A 17537-nucleotide genomic window follows, 5' to 3' on the forward strand; every position below is an offset into this window, starting at 1 on the left:
AGCTGTGGAGAGTTACTGAGAGTATGCAACAATACTGGAGTAGAATGCTTATCAGGTAAAGTTCATTGACTATTTGACCTTTGAACTTGTTAAGACTTCACCAATATTCAAACTTGACTGGCTTCGCTAGGCGATGCACCCGTGGTGTGAGTTTCATGGTCATAGCTCAAAGCTGTGAAAAGTTATTGAGAACACACCACAATACTGTGAGTACAGTGCTTACTACTGTAAATCAGTGAAAGTTCATTGACCCTCAATGTGACCTTTGAACTTCTTTAACTTCACCCATATTCGAACTGGACCAGCATTTTTAGGTTATAAATGTACCTGTGGTGAGAGTTTGGTGGTCATACAAGTAGCTCAAAGCTGTAGAAAGTTAAATGTACTGTTTACGACTGAGAGCAGTGATTTAAAAATATCACACTGATGCATACATGTATGTGTAGGTCAGTTGTATTACAAAACATCCTACCATATAAAAATTTTGCAATAAAGCCCAGAATATAGGGAGATTTTACTAATTTTCTCACTAAATCATAACTGTAGAAAGTTTAGTCTAGAAACAATTCTATTATAACTATTGTTCGCATTTTTTGTATTTAACAATACTTAGCATTGATCATACTGATTAACTTTTTTACCCTGGTTCTTTCTATCCCTAACTCCCATTTTAGAACTATTTTGAAGCGCTAAAGCTGGGTTTTTGTTTCATCTGCAAATGGTAAACAATGCCTTTAATCTGAGAGTACACCAAATTGATGATGATGCAGATGATGATGGAAAAGTGACACCTACGTGTACATTGTATGTGTATGCGTATGTCTTGCCTCTGCTACGCAGGAGAGACAGAAGATTGACATCAGGAAATACTGCAGGTCACAATGATTTTGAGTAACTGGGGAAATTTCTACTAATCATGTAATCCGGTAATTTTTACTTTTATATCATTTCAACTTTGTCTCGGCAATGTTGTGCTAAAAAAGAAATGTAACATTGTAAGAAGCCTTTTGTTTACTTTAATAATTTGAACATATTTTGATTTTATCTAAAATACCTGTAACTCTCCTGTTCATGCTGTCTTTGATAGCCTGAAATCCCAGTTATATTTTCTCAGTGATAAAATTAAGACTCGCGGCCCACCTATGTACATGTACACATGTAAGCATGTACCTCAACAACATTTTCACAACTACCCAACCAAATACTATAAATGCTCGGTCAAAACACCACTGTATAAAATATGTTACTCCTTGAACTTTTCTTCAGATTACAATGTAAGAAAGTTTAGACTTTGGCTTTCACTTGTTACCTCTGATCTGACTGACCGCACTGTTCATATGGCAAACTATTGTTTTTTCATATCTTTGCTTTTATAATTTTATAACAAATCAATACACACCATAGACTGAACAACATTAAAGCCATGCCTTTCCTTTTACTGCCCTGGAAGGCAGTTGCTGTTAATAAAGAAAATATGTTGCAATTCATTAAAAAAAAAAGATACACACACGCCTACCACATGACCTAACGGACCTCGAAACATTTGGTATAATTTGTCTACTACTGTTATCTCAGGGTTTGAAGGTGCATTAAAACTGTTGCCATGTAATTTGATATATTGAATATTGAATATTGAACAGATCAGTTTGTCTCTTCAAAGATCCATGATCCACACAAAATGTATCATTCCTTGTCAACATCAAATGGGTGTCCTGTAAGTACTGTAACAACAGCCTGCCAGCCTAATTTTGTGGCTTTGCACAAGGAAAATACCCATCTTGTCTGAAAAGAGGAAGACATGGCAGTAATAGCTCAACTTTCAGCATCAGCTGACCATTAGTAGAACACTTGTTATCACTTGTTACCCTAGTACTTTGTCTAGAATAGCTTGGCATACAACATGTACCACATATGTATTACCTCTATTCGACAGTCACAAATAGACTAGTTCCTAATTCCACTTTGCGTATAATGAACAGAAAAAGGTCATTTGCACCAACAGGCATGTTGGTTTGTAATTTCACTGAAATATTAAAGCATCTGTGATGTGATGATTATTCATGTGCTCCTTACAAATAATGCTTTCCAGCAAAATCCACCAGACAGTAAGCCTGGTATTTGGCAGCACTAACAGAAAAAAAAAAAAAAAAAATCTTCATACATTCAGGGCAAAACAATGAAATATACATGCTTCTGAAGTGTTAACCGACAGATTATTCTGGTCACCTGCTCTGTGCAAATCTATTCTTTGTTTGATCATGACATCCATTGTTACGTCAGGCAAGCTCAAGCATTACACTTCCAGAAAAAGTGAAGTGCCTAGAACTAAGAAAAAAGGTCATTTGTACCAATGTACACATAATAAGCTTATTACAAATTAGCTTATTCGAAGCTTTAAAAAAAAAAGAAATACTAGACAACTCTGATGAAATACACAAATGACAATCTTTCAATATTATGTTTTCTGTGATATATTTTTGGATTTTCAATCATTCAATGAACATACAAAATGATGAAACCTTGAGAAGACTGCTTGGCAGTCAATAATAAAAAAAAAAGACAGAAAAAAAAGACAGAAACTACCAACAACAACAACAAAACATCACAGAATTCCATCCCTAAGGAATGACTGACCTAACTCCTGCATGATGATATCTATAACCACTTTATTAAACATGTTTCACAGTGCACCAACATTGAAGCAAATACATTGCCACAATTAGATTATTAATAAACACAGCATACATATTGCTTTGATAACAAATGGCCTTTAACTTTTCACATAGATTTCACTGACAACATCTGCCTATGAGGTAAATCAAGGGTTCAATTGGTGACAATACACAATGAATATCAAGGCTACGTGTAGATGAAATGGACACCCTGCCATACACTGTACCTTTGTTGTAAACTGTGTACAAAAGTGTAAATATTGCTTGAATTCTTTATAAGGACCTGTAGAGTTTCAGGACAGTATGTAAGATTATCCTTTTGCAGGAAGAATGAAGTGACTTTGGGGAAATTTCTCTAAAACGATCACATATCATTCCAGGGGGAAAGAATGCTTGTTTTCTATTTCCGCTGAAATGCAATAAAGAAATCATGTCAATCCAACTAAGTTCCCAGTAAGTAGTAACATAAAATTTCAATATTCTTTGTAAAATGTCACAATTCATACATCAATAGCTACAAATGTTATATGTGGGGTCTAGGGCAATTACCCCAGACCCTTCCCCTGGCCCTTATCCTAATCCTAACCCTGAACCTAATCCTAACCAAAACTCCAAACTCTAACCCTAACCCTAATCTTTACTCTAACCTTACCACTAACCAGTATTTAGCCGGGGAGGGGGGGGGGGGGGGGGGGGGGGTAATTGCCCTGATACCCGTTATACGACTGCTGAAAATTGAAATGAAGTCATAGGACTCAGGATTCAAAAACAAAAGAAAAAAAATAAAATAATGCAAAGCTCTTCTGGCTTTCAATAAAATTTCATAATTGTTATATTTCATACATGCAAACATATTTCACACAAGCAAACATACATTTGTAGAGCAGAATGCAAATTGCTTGTACATTGGATAATATGAGGTAGAAATTCTGAAAACTGAAACTTAGAAGCACATCATTACTAAACCTTGAAGAACCAACTTCACATTATCAGCTCTATATTTGCCATGCATTATTTGGCCTACAAACATAATCAAAATAGTGTATTATGACTCATTCTTTTGTACTGTACCTGTCTTCCTATCACCATTCCCAGCTTCACAAACAATACCTTACAGTGTATTAAGTACATGTACTGTAGTACTACGCAAGTCAATGACCAACACCCTAACAAGGACATATAACACAAATCAATTCTGTTGTCTCATTCGATGCGCTGAAAATTCATTTTCTCGTTAACACGTTGTACCTTCAGTAAGTATTGTGTATCATTGTCCCCATGACATTCAATGTCATCAACATGTATAGGTAGGTGGTATACCTACCTGTACCAAGTAAGCAACTCCAATGGGACAAACAAACAAACAAACAAACAAACAAACAAACAAACAAACAAACCTATGACCCCATTTACAGTGGCTGGCTGGCCCAAGGCCTGCCTATGTTGTGGTACTGGGCTTTGCATTTTTGTGCATTTACACTGCCTCGTCGAGCTACACCCAGCAAGTGAATTTTCCTCCCCCCCCCCCCTTTTTCTTTTTTTTTTTGGTGTTATTGTGGCGCTCCTCACACATGTATTCTTTTTTTTTTCAGCAATCTCTTCAGTACAGACGATTCAATTGAGTGGGTCTGGCTGCACATTTGGGTCTACTTGCCTTTACATCAACAAAAGGTGGGCCTTGGGCCGCCCTCACTTTCAGTACCGCATTTCGATTTTCATGTGTTTACCTGTACACCAAAATGAAGGACGGCCTTTTGTCTGTTGTAAACAGGGTCTAAATGATTACTACGTGTAGTTGTGTAGTTGTATAGCAACTGACAGCTCCCTGGCTGCTTCAGCCAGCACACAGCCAGCACACAGTGCCATGGCTGTATGCATTTCAAATAATTAATCACAGTTGCCACAAACCCACTTGTCTGCATACCTGGTTGTTTGCTAGCAAATCAACTCTCATTGTCCAAGTACAATGAATTTGTACTGCCCATCAAGGAGTGTAAAGCACAAATGGGAGGAATATCATTTGTAGTATCTGTATATATATACCAGGACCACTATACATGTACATGACAAACAAATAAAGACAAGAGCTCAGCAATGCTATAAAATACTCATCACTGTGTATTCAACAATTTAAAACAGAGTGCATATGAAATATTTCAGATTTAGCATTTCAGTTGAAAAGCTACTTCACCTTAGCATAACTCATCAATGTTCGGGGGTACTAAACAATCATTGCAACATCCTGTATATGTAAGGCTGGCCACTGGCATGATACTGTAAATATGTAATGTATAGCGTTGCCTCATCATTTGAGATGTCATTACACGTTTATGAGCAAATAAATGTGTCTAAAGTCTGTTGGGATGGCTATGGAATCTTCATACCTTACGGGGACTACTTTCATCTTCTGTAAAATGCTTGTGTATTTAAGTGAATGATGAACTTTGTTACATGTAGGTATTTGAATTATTTCTGACCAAAATACACTATTTAGTCCTGTGTTGTACTGGAACTTTGTCATTTTCCACAGATTTGTACAAACTCTAGTTTCCACTGCCTTTTACCAAAATCAAGAAGTCTGCACAATGGTAACTGCTGAAGGCCAATGGGCGCAACACACACTGCACTTTCAAGTACAACATGATGTGTCATGTGTTTCTGGCATGGTCACAGTAAATAATGTACATTTGATGATGAAATCCTCACATGCCATTTATAAGCAGAAAAAGAATAACTGTTCATCACTGAATCTTCAAAGGTAATGTTCAGAGGAACTTTAGATTTCAGAGCTAAGTCCCTTCAAATTTTGAGCATTACACTGTTAGTTTCGCTAAGCATAAGATTGCTAGGAGTTTTATTGTCATGATCTTGCTGTGCAAATAGGTAGCTCTGACATTACTAGCTGCTCAAGAATGCAGCGCCGCTTAGCAATATCTGTCATGGCTAGGCATACACTTCATATTTTTCTCTGGACATGTGATTTCATTTCTCACAGTGATAAATCAATCACTTTGCAGCGTAAAATGAACCTTTCAGATTAAAAAAAAAATTGACAGTTCACTGCATTTATTTTAGGCCAAAAGAAAGAACAAGAGACCCGGGGGTCACGCGCTCACCTGAGTATCGCAATTTCACAATATCGCAATTTCACCTTCCATGCATTCTTGCACACGCTTACCTGAGAACATTGGAAACTCAGGTCTGCATATATATGGATCCCCCCCCCCCCTCAACTCCAGGGTGGAGGGGGCAGCCCTGGATCTGCAATGAACAAACTTGGAACTAAAGTCATCAATGTACAAACTCATGGTATCAACTTTGCTTTATCATTTCTGGTTCTAGAGTAGAAGATTTTAAATATTCCTTCATGGGGGGGGGGGGGGGGGGGGTGGGCCCCTTGGGGCCCCCAAGAGGGACATGGTGCCCATTTGAAGGAATGGAGATTCTATCCCCCTAGGGATGCTACCTGCTAAGTTTGGTCAAAATTCATCATGAGGTTTTCAAAAAGAAGATGAACATGTACAATTCAGGCCCCATTAGGACCCATCCCCATCCCCTCTCCTGGGTCCCGGGGGGGGGGGGGGGGGGGGGGGGGGGCACCCCTGATTCCGCCAATCCCATGAACAAACTTGAAACTACATTCATCAATGTACTAACTCATAGTATTATCTTAGTTCTATCACTTCTGGTTCTAGAGAAGATTTTTTAAAGATTCCTCAATCTTAGGTGGGCCATGGTGCCCACTTGAACAAATTGAGATCCTATCCCCCTCAGGATGCTAGCTACCAAGTTTGGTGAAAATCAGACATGGGGATCTCAAAGTAAAGATGAAAATTTACAATATAGGCCCCATTAGGACCCCTCCCCCATCCCCCTCCCCACCCCCTCCCCTGGGTCTCAAGGGGGGCACGTCTGATTCCCCCATGAACAAACTTGAAACTACAGTCATCAATGTATTAACTCATAGTACTAGGTGTTTCAAAAATCATTTACCACTTTTGATTCTTGATAATTCAAAAACTATATATCAGATAACACTGTCATTGATATGAGTGATAGCTGAATAGTGTACAATTTTGTTGTAGGTGGTTTAAATATGAAAGCATAAATCAGTTTCATTAAATCCATGATTAATTTCACAGTTAGGTTCCAGATATTGCTCTATTTTCAACCCTCTGTACAAAACTTTCACTTTGCACAGGGGTCAATGGGTGTGTATGGGAGTGTGTGGTTAACACCCTGACAATGGTCCTGAACAATGGCCAGGGTTTGAATGCTTCATTGTTTATTAATGAGAAATTCCACTATCACAACTAGTCTTTATTCAGCCTCTGGCAGTATCTGTGTAAAGTCACTTCACTGAGACAATGTGCGTACTTTTTCCATGTGCATGCATTTTACTCTTTACCGTGCATGAATTCAGACTAGCAGTGCCCAGGGCAATCCACATTAATTATTGATTAAGCATTCATGTGCCTGGGAGTGCGAGACTGACGCCTAGTCAACAGGTGGTTCAGGCATGTCCATTGTTTAGGGTCATTGTCAGCACAAACTCACATACACATCATTGGTTCCTGTGCAAAGTTCAATTTTTGTATGTCAGAGGGTTAAAATTTGGCCAAAATCTGTAACCTTACTTCAAAATCAATGTTAAATTTAATAAAACTGATTTATGCTTTCACATTCAAATCACCCCCAACAAAATTGTACACTATTCAGCTATTCCTCATATCAATGACAGTTTTATCGAATGAATATTTTTTGATCTATTAATGATCAAAAGTGGAAAATGTTTTTTGAAACACCTAGTATTAACTAAGCCCTATCACTTCTGGTTCTAGAGAAGAAGATTTTTAAAGATTCCTTAATTTTAGGGGGTTTGGGCCCCCCCCCCCTGGGGCCCCCCAGGTGGGCCATGGTGCCCATTTGAACAAATTGAGATCCTATCCCCCCTAGGGATGCTACCTGCCAAGTTTGGTGAAAATCGGTCATGGGTTTCTCAAGAAGAAGATGAAAATGTAAAAAGTTTACGGACGACGCACGACGGACGCCGGACGAAGAGCGATCGCAATAGCTCACTTGAGCCTTCGGCTCAGAGGAGCTAAAAATAGAATAACAATTGCAATAACGCCTATATGGTTGAGCTGCCTTGAGATTTGTAGACATTTCTCACTGTTCCTTTCTGGTTTATTGCATCATGGACCTAATATACAAGGACATTCATCATATGGTTAATTAATTCATGCACCTGTACATCTCGAAAGCGCCACAAAGACATTTTTAGCATGTTTCACTGCCTTGATCCCATGATCGTAACCGCCAGCAAACCAGGAGAAGAACAAGACGGAGATTCGAGAAATCTAAAACTTTATGCGCAGAAGAAAATGACTCACAAAATCAAGTAAAGTGAATGTGCAGTTGTATGCTAGGAAATCATGCCTCAAACAATGCCGCTTGGGAGAAGCAGGCAGTAATTAAAAGAAAGATAACATTTTGGCAGAATGATTGTCATTTGAGATCTCAATATTTCACTTTTCCGCAGCTTATTCCAGAGCAAAAAGGGACGGTAATGGTAGAGAACAGGTACATGTATATCTTGCCATTAGGCAAGGTCTTATGTGTAAATGCCAAAATGTGCGAATCAGCAATTACCCATCTTTTGACACAAAATTTGTCATGATCTCAGCTTTGCTGCTCCTCATCATCTGTATTTATTCAAAGACATTTCCGTCTGAAAAAGGCACATCAGCGAAACAAGATTGAAATGAGGGAAACGATTCTTTTGTTAGCGACGATACATGATCACACAAACGTTATTGTCCAGACACCTGAATGTACTCATTAAGATGCACATAATCATGTGTCGGCGACGATGATTACATCAAAGAAAGACTGTCATGAACAGTCCATGTATATTAGGTCCATGATTGCATCAAGTAATGTGGGTGTGCAGCATTCTTTTGTTCGAAGGTCTTTCCCCCTCTCCCTAAAGTCTGTTGTTGTCTGATGTGGAAATTTTTGTCAAGCGAGGGTTTACTTTCTAGTGATAAATGTTTGGTTTTTTTTCTAATTTGTCATGACAAACATTTTGTTTCACGAGACATTGGTTGTTAGCACATGTTCCTCATTTGCAAGAAGTACAGATATAAGGGTCTTTTTGTTCATTATTGATGGGTAGGGGATGGGGGAGGAGTGACAGGCAAAAAGGGAAATCAAAAGAAGGAAACATCTGCTCAGCAAGCAGTGTTTTACACCAGCACTATTAATTATCACCACCATCACTAATCAAATCACTTGGCCCTTTGCTGCACACTCAGAAACACTACCATCACCATCATTCCAGCTAAATACCTCAGCATACAAATCAAGTACAGTGCCAACATTATCTGAAGGCTGCAAGACAAAGACATAACTATAAATAGCTTGAAGCGATAAGAGCTTAGGTAATGCAGCAAATTGGACAAATTACCAATATGAAAATAAACACAACACACTTGAAAGAACTACTTCACCTTTAATATGAAAAGGGAAACAAAGTGACATGAAAAGAGAAAATTCATACCAAAAGTTCGCAAAGAGAGTAAACAAAGTTCGCAGCGAACTCTAGTGCAAAAACAAATGCATTGGAAACATGGTTTGAATGTTTTTCACATATATACAAATTGTCACACAAATCATGCAATACATGCACAGAAACTTATCTCTCAATTCAAGCAAAATTACGCAGTCTCGTAAAAAAAACAAAAATAAAACTAGAAATGTTGCTATGGCGACTGGTATGCCTCCACCATAATGCATGGTTCTCCTAATAGGTCTATAGTACAATGTCTTGACAATGTGTGATGACAGTTTCACATTAACATGACAGGTTTGTCACAAATGTGTTGAATGTTCACTTTCCTTGAACTAGGTTTAATTGGATGAATGGCTATATTGTCTAAGGGTGCAGGGTTTGGGGGATTTGAGGATTTTTACTGACTTTTGACCCTTTTATAAGTTTAAGGAAGAAGTGAAATTTAGCACTTTCACTTGACCTCTGACCTTCTGACCTATGACCTTTTTGCAAGAAACTTCCAAGAGAATAATGTATTGGGTAATACATGCATACACTAAGTTTAAAAAAAAAAATCCTGCAGGCATTGCATAGATAAGAGGGAAATAGTGACATTTTGAGGAGTTGACCTTGACCTTTGACCCATGACCGCTAAATTCCCTAGATGATCACTAGTCAGTCAGTACATGCACATATACTAAGCTCCATGAAGATACCTTTAACCATTTGTGAGATACGGAAAAAAAGAGAAATTTTAACAATTTTCACTTGACCTTTGACCTCATGACCCAAAACTCTCTCTGGAGAATCTTTATTCAATGGTAGCTCATGTATACACTAAGTTTCAAGAAAATACCTTCAGGCATTGCATAGATATGGATGAATTAGTGAAATTTTGAGCATTTGACCATGACCTTTCGACCTTGAGCATGTGCACCCAAAAGTTGACAGGCACAACTTCACCCACTCATACGTATACATGCCAAATTTCATAAGGATACCTCAAACAGTTTTTTAGTTAAGCAATCCACAAAACTGATTACAGACGGAAGGATGGACGGACGGACGGACAATCTGAAAACATAATGCCTCCGGCAACACTTCATGGCAGAGGCCTAAAAATACCAACACTCTCACAAGTATACTCATACCTGGTAAAGCAAAAGAGGAAGATGATACAGAAGCAACGGACAGAACCCCCCCCCCCCCCCCGCAAAATTGGATGATGGGACACTATGTGTGCCAACTCAAAGGGTGCGTTCGAGAGCTCTCCTAAAGCAAACTGTACCGTACGGTACCGTACCCGCACCAGAGGAGCGTTCAAACGCTCCTAAAGTGTACCGTACTGTACTGTACCAAGCAAAAAGTGGATCACTTCGCGATGTGCACCAAAAGCGTACCAACAGTTCTCATATATGAGAATGAGCGGTATCATGCACACACGTCATAATGCAAAGAGTTCATTTTCTTTGTTTGGGACAGCTGTAAGTAGTTCAAGTGCGCCAGGTGAATGACCCTTTTGCTACAAAATGCATGAGCCCCTCTCAAAATAACTCACCAGGTACGCTTTTTCATCAGAGCGCTCGAACGCTCCAAATCTGGCTTAGTACAGTACGGCACGCTTTAGTTAGTTCGCTTTGGTTTACTTTAGAGCGCTCGAACGCACCCAAAGTAACACTTTCGTTACACACAGAGTCAAGCACAGGGAGCAGACAAACAATATCATGATCAGTGCACAACACTGCACGCTCATCACTGGATGTCAAGCGACCTTTACATGAAGGTACAAGAGTTCTTTGATTATTTCTACAGCTCTTGGGGAGTCTGAGGCCTTGGGATATCCTTGATGTGGTTTTCACATACAAAATGAATCCAATAACATGGGATTTGTGCGCCTATAGGTTAAAGAGCATTTTACATACATTACATTATCAGTTTGTGCTAAAATGACATGATTTGGTTTGTACTCAATCACAATAACCTTGTAACCAGATGCATAAATAACGTACGCCATACATAATAAAATGTGTGCACATCAATTCAGGATCACTTGGGGTTTTACCCTTTCACTACTTACCTAATAAAAAAAAGAAATGATCAACAGGATGGCCTTGGCACAAAACCAACCCGGACCTGGAGCAAAGGGAGAAAAAAAATATACATTTTTTTATCAAAAGTAAACATTGATGACATTATGTGAAATAACATTTACAGTGTGACAGCCTAGTACAAAAGCTGATATCAGATATTCAGTTCAGTATACTAGGTGTTTCAAAAAACATTTCCCACTTTTGATCATAAATATTTCAAAAACTATTCATTCGATAAAATTGTCATTGATATGAGTAATAGCTGGATAGTGTACAATTTGGTTGAAGGTGATTTGCACGTGAAAACATAAATCAGTTTCATTAAATCTAAGATTGATTTTGAAGCAAGGTTTCACATTTTGGTCAAATTTTAACCCTCTGTACAAAAATTGAACTTCGCACAGGAACCAATGATGTGTATGTGAGTGTGTGCTGACAATGGTCCTGAACAATGAACATGCCTGAACCACCTGTTGACTAGGCGTCAGTCTGGCACTCCCTGGCACATGAATGCTTAATCAATAATTCATGTGGATTACCCTGGGCACTGCTAGTCTGAATTCATGCACGGTAAAGTGCTTGCAAACACCACATTTCATTCCAGCTGGAAATCATTTTCAAATTTTGCTTCTGACATATCACTAAATTTGGGATATAAATAAGCATAAATGATCTAAAATTCCTCATTTTAATACAACTGTCTAATAATTAAATAGTCTGACAAATTTGTCGCTTTTTCAATAAAAAGAGATCATTTTTGGTAAAGAGTTCAGCAGCATTTATCATTGGGGCGATTTGTTTCAGAGTAGATTTATTCAAAGCTCCATATACACAAGTGTATACTCTAATTTTCTTTACTTCCTGTCACCACGTTTACAATAGAACAGAAGGTATTCATTGTAATTTTGTTTTTCAGAAGTAGGGAGAGCACTGACGCGACTCAACGACAGTATCGACAGGCGTTTGACTTTACACAGATACTGCCAGAGGCTGAATAAAGACTAGCTGTGATAGTGGAATTTCTCATGAATTAATAATGAAGCATTCAAACCTTGGCCATTGTTCAGGACCATTGTCAGGGTGTTAACCACACACTCCCATACACACCCATTGACCCCTGTGCAAAGTGAAATTTTGTACAGAGGGTTGAAAATAGAGCAAAGTCTGGAACCTAACTGTGAAATTAATCATGGATTTCATGAAACTCATTTATGCTTTCATATTTAAACTACCTTCAACCAAATTGTACACTATTCAGCTATCATTCATATCAATTACAGTGTTATCTGATATATAGTTTTTGAATTATTAAGAATCAAAAGTGGGAAATGTTTTTTGAAACACCTAGTACTACTAGTACTATCATGAAAGCACAGTAGTCTATGGTACCACCTTTCTAAATGATAACATAGTATGTCACTAATTATTCAAAATTCCATTACATATCATACAATGCTTAGTCTGTAAGTTTATTTAGACATAATCATACTAACTCAGTGAGGTCCACGAGGGGTTTTAGCATGTCGCTGCGACATGCTAAAATTTTTGCGCGACATCCTTCAAAACGTGCGACATTCTAAGCGCCATGCCAAAAAAACTGCGACATGCTAAAAGTAACTAACTCGCAAATGACTTATAGGGTGCTCCTTGTTGAAAGGAGCAGCAGTTTACATGCGCCAAAAGTTTATCCACAGTCACCGCACCGATCACGACACAACACGGCTCAACAACAAGCTACAGTACTCGCACAACACCACATCACACACTTGCTCACTCATGTCTCACCTCCCTGCTCACATGTACATGCCATGGGATTGCACTCTGATTCGGGATCCACACACACAGCAATTTGTGTGAAGTAACACCTAGCCGGTGCAGCGGCACAGACAGCCGCCTGTATGCATGTGAGAGGGAGAGAGAGGACGGAAAGAGAGGGTCGGAGGCCGAGGGAGGCTGAGGAAGGCTGACACGTGCTCGCTTGTTGTCACGCTTGTTGTCGGGTTACGCAAAAACAAACGATATGAAATGCACGCCCCCTCCGCCAAAGGTTGTGTATATATATATATATATATATATATATATATATATATATATTATTATTATTTTTTTTTTTTTTTTTTTGCTGCTTTGGTTTGTTTGTTTGTTTGTTCGTTTGTCTGCCTGTCTGTCTCTCTATTCGCAAAATAAGTCAAAAGTTGGGAACAGATTAAGATGAAATTTCAGGAAGAGTTGGTTGGTAAAATGGCGCAAGGAACAGATGATTAAATTTTGGTAGTGAGAAGGATTTATGATACCACTGGAATTCACCGTCAGGATATCCAGGATTTTTTCTTAGACTTTGTTTCGTATATTTGAGAGGATTCGTATCAATTCTTTAGGAAGCTTGCCATCGGCAATAGCAATTACGCAAAATTAGATGCGTTCAAAGCATTGCCGCAGAGAGAAAATTACCTCCTTCTTTCGTTCAAAAAAAAATCAAAAACAAAACGAACGATGGAGTAAGCAAATGCAAATTGTTTAATCTTTTTTTTTTTTTTTGTAGATTCAGCGGGTTATTTTTTATCTAAAAAGCCATGCGTTCCATTTGAACCTTTAGTAAGTTAGATTTTACTCGAGCGCCGAAGTTCAATTTATCCCAAGGATCTCGTCGCAATACCGAGTTTCCAATGTGTATTTATTTTCGCGTAGCTTTCGGTGCTGCAAAATTTTGCTAGGGCCTAAGCTTACTACTAAACTGATTCTGTCGTTCTCACACCTCGTTTGGTACGATTTCTTCCATTTTATATCACTTTATCCGTTCCCTTTATACTTTGAAGTATTTAAACGTAATTCTCTTAAGTGTCTCGCACTGTTATTTTTGTAACGGCGATCTCTCCGCTTCGCTGCAATACTTCTTCGAATCGAAGCGACGGAGCTCGGAGTTTGATCCCAGCAGCCGCTTCGATGTGCTGTTTGTTGCATTTTCTGGTTCTGGTTCTGCTTGAGTTCTGTTGTCTTTTCTAAATGTTTGTGTTGTTGGGAGGTGTTCATACTTTGTATTTGTTATTTATTTTCCTAGGTACCGGTATCTATCTCGAGGGATTATGCGTGTTTCTTAATGTTGATAGGAAAAGGCTAAAATGATCTTGAGTGATGTCTGATGGTGATGATGATAACTATGCTGGTGACTGGTGTAAAAAGACGGCTTCCTGTGAATGCTGAGCTTACGTGACGTTTGTTTATTTCCCTTTCCCTCTTACTCTTCTTTCCCCCTTACTCTTCTTTGCCCTCTCAAGAATGATAAAAAAAAGAAATTACATACACCTCACAACAAAAAGAACCACGTGCTATAGCAACCTTCGTAAAGTTAAATCTAAATGTTCAATATCAGCAAAGAATAAGGGGAAAGCACGAATGACAATAAATAAAAGCGAAGAGATCGTGTATGCAGTCTCTTCGGCTCCAAGAAACTTGACACCCCACCCCTCTCCCTTGTGGAAATTTCCACAAAAGCAGGTGCCACACCCAGGTGCGTGCCAGACGAAAGAATGCGCGCACTGGAATAAACAGCGTGTTTTTATATCCTGGAAATATCGATCGAAGAACCAGCTCATTAGTTGAATTAAAGGAATCATTGCAAAGATATCATGATTCCATTTCTATAGCCTTTCTTTTGGCGCATAGTAGGAAACATCGAACAGTCGATTAGAGTGTACTTGATCGAATATCTAATGTTCCCTGAACAATAAAAAATGGATTGATTATTCAGTCAATTAAAAATGCAATCACAGAAATACATGAATTAAAGGTCTCGTATGCCCAGACAAATTCACTACGAGTAGGTCCAATGAGATGCAGTCACCACCTGGTTAGACAGTAAAATACAACGTGTAATGACAATTAATTCCAGTTCACGCTCATCAAAACTGCTTATTACTTTTCAAAGTTTTGGCTATCAACATTCGTTCCTGGGTGTATTTTGTTTGTTTGTTTGTTTTGTGTGTTGTTCCCTTATGAAAGGCGTAATGATTTTTTCGTATCGAACGTAAACTGCATGTTTACCGTAAACAAGCCATTCAGCTCAGCTCAGCTATGGCGCATTCGATCCATCAAACTTGCAGTAACCTCTTACAGGCAGGATCGAGCACATGGCGCATTCCTTTATACTTGAAAGTGAAGCCACGTGTTTGCATCGGCGCTTCCACACACAGCGCGGCATTTTGCGATCATCGTTATAGCAGAATTTCCGATTCCAGTCAGGGGAAAAGGAATTGGAATACTTCGGAAAATACTGATATTTAAAATCCAATAAAATAAAAAAAGCCGGAAAACAACGCATGATTATGTTTAAATAGTAAACAATAATTGGAAACACAGAACAAAGTTTTGCATCCGCTCACACAGAAGCTCTCTTGAGAAGATGAAAGCATTCCCCGTCCCCTGCTAGATAGTGGAAGCTTCCATAATCAGCCCAGCAAGTTTTTGGAGGTACATACTTGCACTTGTACACATTCATTGCGAGAAAGCAATCAATCAACGCTGAACATTGCGTAGTTTGGCATCTTTATCGTGCTGGTGACCAGCTCGATGCTTCGGCATGTGTCATAACGTTATGTTTAGAGCCTGTAGGCCTTGTCACAAATGTACACACTAGTAGTTATGTACACGTACATGTATGATGTACTGTATGCCGGGCTGTTTTAATGTGTATGTACACAGGTGGACCAGATTAATGGAGAACATTCTATGTGGTATAGATATAGTACATACAGGCTGACCAGATCAGTGGAGAATTTTCTAGGTGGTATACAATGTAACTACACAGTACATGCATGTAAGAGGAAATACATTATAACTCACTCAATCTAGAATGATTTCACCCTTTCCAGAATTTTCTGGGAAGTGCTTACATATTTGGCTGAGTGAGGCACTGTCCCTGTAGCCCAATGTGATTGGTAGTTATTCTTGGCAATGATGTTTTGTACATAGATAGGCAGTGAGTCATCCAGGATTCCTGGAACTTGGACTGGCTAGTAGGTTGGAGAGAGTTATAGAATGTGCTAGAAGGGGTGAATAGATAGTATATAAGCTAGAGAAATTCTGCAGTAGGCAGAGTACCCAACACCTCTGCTCTGAGAGTTACGTCACTTCTGGCTCTGAAGCGACTTGTTATAGTCAGTCCTGTGTTACCTGCTGACCTGTTATGTTTGTGGAGATAAGGCCGGGGAGACATTTTGCCTGCAGAGAATGAATTTGCCTTCATTGGAGATAGACTCCATGTTTTTATGTCAATGGACATTGCTATGGCAAAGCTGTGATGGGCTGGATTCTTAGCTGAACATTATTAAGTGAATCATCATTCAACGCATCAACTGGACGTGGTCGTCACAACGTTTGGACTCTGCACGTTTCGCCGTGGACATATTTCGTGGATTTTACCCCGGATCTATACCGTGGACTGTCGTAACCTGCGCCTCTGGAGTTACGTCGGAGGAATCATTCATCGGTGCGTCACGGATCATTCGTCTGTGCATCGAACATCGTATTTGGACACTTTCAAAGGATTATTTAATACGTGTAAGTGATTCCACTATCGATTTATAACTGTTTCTATTGATCATTGTTGTATTGATGTGACGCCGATTACCAGTCTGTACCCACAATATCACTGTTAATAAACCGCCTGAACATCAGTTGATTGTTTCTTTTGTGCGATCATTCTCAGAGTGATTTTGGTCGTAACAAAATTGGGGGCTTGTGTCCGAGAAGTGAATTTAAGCCAAAACTTAGAATTTGGAACGTTCCGGAATCCAGAACATTGGTACAGACAAAATACGAGTTGAGTTGATTGTTCAATTGTATATTGTGTGTAATACAGTGTGACAATGTCAATCAGTACAATGGATGTTCAGGCATTTGTTCAGAGGACAGATTTGTCCCTCAAAGATTTGCAAAGGTTACGCAAATGTGATTTGACCGCTGTTGCACAGCATTTAAATGTTGATGTTCCACAAGGTGTAAGAAAAGCAGAAATTCTTGACTTAGTGGCTGGTCACATGGAGCTCAAAGAAGAAATTGACACTCAAGATCGAGCTCAAATTTCAGATCAAACGAGGCTTGAGCTTGCTAAATTGGAAATGGAGAAAGAGAAGATGAGATTAGAAATTGAAAGAGAAATTGAAATGAAGAAACTTGAGCAACAATTGAAATTGCGTGAGATGGAATTGGCTCATGCACAGACTG

At 38.9% G+C, this 17537-nt stretch overlaps 1 protein-coding gene across 1 annotated transcript in view; it reads right to left on the reverse strand.

Moving 5' to 3' along the window:
- LOC139735880 (guanine nucleotide-binding protein subunit beta) overlaps window positions 1-17537 on the reverse strand; it is a 65262-nt gene that overhangs the window by 31563 nt on the left and 16162 nt on the right. The window contains exon 2 of the mRNA XM_071646629.1: window positions 11303-11358. The gene's annotated coding sequence lies outside the window, so the exon portion shown is untranslated. The remainder of the gene's footprint in view (window positions 1-11302; window positions 11359-17537) is intronic.

The sequence above is a fragment of the Diadema antillarum genome, unplaced genomic scaffold (assembly GCF_040938485.1).
Source record: "Diadema antillarum isolate AM-2024a unplaced genomic scaffold, OU_Dant_1.0 seq00000604_RagTag, whole genome shotgun sequence".
Lineage (NCBI taxonomy): Eukaryota > Metazoa > Echinodermata > Echinoidea > Diadematoida > Diadematidae > Diadema > Diadema antillarum.